Below are 4228 nucleotides of genomic sequence, written 5' to 3' on the forward strand. Positions count from 1 at the left end.
TTTTGATAGCTGAGTAATATTCCATTTTATATATATATATATATATATATATATATATATATATATATATATATATATATACCATATCTTCTTTATCCATTTATCAGTCAATGGACACTTGGGCCCTTTTCATTAAGTCAGGCAGAGAAAGAAAAATATCATATGATATCATACTATCATGTGAAATATTATCATATTATCATATGAAAAATATCATATGATCTCACTCATAGGTAGAATTTAAGAACCAAAACAGATGAACATAGAAGAAGGAAGGAAAAAAAGAAAGAAGGAGGCAAACCACAAGAGATTATTAACCATAGAGAACAATCTGGGGTTTCTGGAAGGGAAGTAGGCAGGGGGATGGATAAAATGAGTGACAGGTAAAAAGGAGGGCACTTGTGTGTTATATGTAAGTAATGAATTACTAAATTCTACTCCTGAAAACAATATTACACTATATGTTAACTAGAATTTAAATAAAAATTTGAAAAAACAAAAAATTTATTTTAAAAGAACAAGTAATGATGCAAACAATAACCTGGAAATCAAAGTGCTATCCTGCTTCCCTTATAACTTCCATTCAAAACAATTATACAGAATACTCTGGTTGTGGACCAGCCTGGATCTGACTGGGACATGGGCATCTATGGCCATCTTAACTTCCTGGGAAAAGGCACTGTGAGCCTAGATTTCTTTATTTGGCATTAAGTCATAGAAAAAGCAACTTGTACCATGAAGTGGCCAACCCACCACGGTATTGCTGAAGACCATCGCTGGATGGAAAGGTCTATGAAGCAAGTGGTTTTTTAACACAGCAGGATTTGAAGGTCATTAACTTTTCTCTGTTTAAACCTCCACTAAATGCTCCAGAGAACAGAATACACTGCCAAAATAACATTTGAGCCCTTCAAAACTCCAGACTTGTACATAACCATGCAGCTGTTCTTGCATTGACAACATCCTGAGCATCAACACAAGTAAGAAAATTGGGGTGCCTGGGTGGCTCAGTTGGTTAAGCATCCAACTCTTTACTTTGGCTCAGGTCATGATCTCAGTTTGTGGGTTTGAGCCCTGCATTGGGTTCCATACTGACAGCACAGAGCCTGCTTGGGATTCTCTTTCCTTTGCTCTCTGTCTCTCCCCTGCTCATACACTTGCGCTCTCTCTCCCTCTCTCTCTCTCTCTAAATAAATAAATAAATAAACTTTAAAAAAAGGTAAGAACATTGATATGGTATGACTGGTGTGATACCAGATAGTGAAGCTGGCATCACTGCTGTCCTTCCTGTGGCTGAAGGACATGTGATCAACAGCTGTGGTAAGCACATTCCAATCTCAGGATGAGCTATAACATATTTCATTCAGCACCTGCTGAGAGGCTGAGAAGCACGAATTCCTCTAGAGCAATCCCTGGAAACAGTTATGGAAGTAAAGAAGTGCTATAGTTAGGTCTGCCCTGATTTAGTAAAAGAATTTAGCAAGTATGACCCAGAAGAGCCAAGCGGATTAAACAGTATACTGGAATCAAGGCAATCTTGAAGAAAGAATTTCCCATTGACATTCGTTATGACAGATCCTTGGGACCTGAAATCTTTTTCATCCAGAATTTGCTAATCTAGACTTCATACAACCTACCTAAGAAGTAGTAGATGAAGTAATTCAGAATTACCGTATTGGTGTCGGGGTTCTCTCTACAGGAACATTGATGTCACTGAACTGCGTGTGCGAGGATGTTGAGTGTCACTTTTCTATTTTGAAGGAAAAAGGTGACCAAGTAAGATACATTTCAAAAAGTAGCCTTGTTTATAACAAGGTGAATGTATTTAACGCCACTGAATTGTACACTTAAAAATAGTCAAAATGGTAAATTTTTATGCTCTGTTTTTATTTCCATAATCAAATAAATTTAAGAAAACACTTTAAAATAGCCCCATAACATTTGCCACTACTAATTTATAGGGATTTCAGTAGTTAGGACAAGGGATTTCAGCAATTATGAATTGCTACCATTGTCACTATTGCTCCTTTTCACTATATCCTGACATGGTGAAGAAGAGATGCTCCAGTGTCTCTTCTTTTTCTTAGAAGGGCATTAATTCCAACATGGGGGCTCACGACCTTCATGACCTAATCTAAACCAAATTACCTCCTTTCAAAGGCCCTCCCTCTTCATATCATCACATTGGGAGTAAGAGCTTCAGCATATGAATTTGGATGGGAGACAAACTTTCAGCCAATAGCACAACACAATAATATTCCCTTGTACAGATATATTACATTTTATTTATCCATTCATCAGTCAACAGGTATTTGGGTTGTCTCTGCTTTTTGGCTATTATGAACAATAGTGTTATGGACACTTGTGTATAAATTTTGTGTGGACACATGTTTTCAATTCTCTTGAGTATATACTTGGCAGTGGAATTGTTAGCTCATACAGTAACTCTATGTTTAACCACTTGAGGAATTGCAAATCTGATTTCCCAAGTGGCTGCACCATTTTACAATCCTACCAGCAATATATGAAGGTTCCAATTTCTCCAAATCCTCACTAACACTTATTATCTCTTTTTTTATTATAACCATCCATCCTAGAGGGTGTGAAGTGATATTTCATTATAGTTTTGATTTGCATTTCCCTAATGACTAATAATGTTGAGCATCTTTTCATGTATGTATTGGTCATTTGTATATGCTTATATTTCTTTGAAGAAATATCTATTTGAATCCTTTACCCATTTTTAATTGGGTTGTCTTTTTTGTTATTGAGTGTAAGAGTAATTTATATATTCTAGATACAAGTCCCTTATCAGATCTGCAAATATTTTATCCCTTACATGATTTGAAAATATTTTATACCATTCTTTGGATTGTTTTTTTACTTTCTTGATAGTGTCCTTAAAAGTACAAAAGTTTTATAGGCGTCTGAGTGGCTCAGTTGGTTAAGCATCTGACTCTTGGTTTCAGCTCAGGTCATGGTCTCACGGTTTGTGTGTTTGAGCCCCACATCGGGCTCTGTACTGACAGTGTGGAGCCTGCTTGGGATTCTCTCTCACCCTCTCTCTCTGTCCCGCTCCTGCTCATGCTCTCTCTCCAAATAAATAATAAACTTTTTTTAATGCACAAACTTTTTTTTAAATTTTGATTATAAATTGCTTTTTTTAAAAATCCTTTGGAGATCTGGATCCAGAATAATGTTTCCCTAATATGTAATGATTAGTTTCATAAAATTTTATAGCAAGTAGGAAAGTAATTCAGAGTGTATTACAAGTTGAGAACCTAAATGACAACTAAAAGGGAAAATAGAAAAATATTTTCATGGATAGGAAATTAGTTACACATAGTTAATACATAACAATAAGGTCTCTGTAATATATTTTTACTTCTTTTCATATGTGAAATGCACATAAAGCAGATTGCAAGAAGTTATTTTACAAACACAAGCCAGAGAAAAATCATTGCTTGCCTCAAAATCTAAGTGTTGTTGAAGGGAAAATAGGCTTGATTACTCAGGTAAATGGATTGGTGTCTATAAATGACAAATGGCTATATTAAAGAAATAATTAACCTAATATTCTGAACCATAGCTAATGATATTTTAATTAATTAAAGTTGCTCTTGAAATAAACCCTTCTGGTTAATTTCTCCTCTCTCTTTGGGATCTTTCGTAGTTAAAAAAAAAAACTGAACTAAATTCAATGCACATGTGAAACTTTTCCAAGAGTTCATGCAGAGCATACAAAATTAGCAGCTTATACATTCTCCTTACTTCTAGAAAGAAAATGAGCACAAGAAACTAAGAACCTCTATAGTCACCACTCCTGCTAAAAAACTTCTTCAGTATACTTTGAGCTATTCATCTCCTTTTTTCTTTTTCAGGTGTGATTGACATATGACATTCTATTAGTTTCAGATGTACAACATAATGATTTGATATTTGTATATATTGTGAAATTGTCACCACAATAAGTCTAATTATCATCTGTTACCACACATAATTATAAATTGTTTTCTGGTGATAAGAACATTTAATATCTACTCTCTTAGCAACTTTCAAATATACAATACAGTTATTAAATATAGTCACCATGCTGAACATTATACCGCCACGATTTATTTATCTTATAACTGGAAGTTTGTACCTTTTGACTACCTTCATCCATTTCACCCAACCCCCATCCCCCACCTCTGGCAACCACTAATCTATTCTTTGTATCTACAAGCTC

The 4228-nt window shown here is 34.8% G+C and overlaps 1 pseudogene; it reads left to right on the forward strand.

The window, feature by feature from the left end:
* The first annotated feature begins 735 nt into the window (after positions 1-735).
* Positions 736-3887, forward strand: LOC123610319 (annotated as a pseudogene).
* The last annotated feature ends 341 nt before the right edge of the window (positions 3888-4228 follow it).

Source organism: Leopardus geoffroyi, chromosome C2 (assembly GCF_018350155.1).
Source record: "Leopardus geoffroyi isolate Oge1 chromosome C2, O.geoffroyi_Oge1_pat1.0, whole genome shotgun sequence".
Lineage (NCBI taxonomy): Eukaryota > Metazoa > Chordata > Mammalia > Carnivora > Felidae > Leopardus > Leopardus geoffroyi.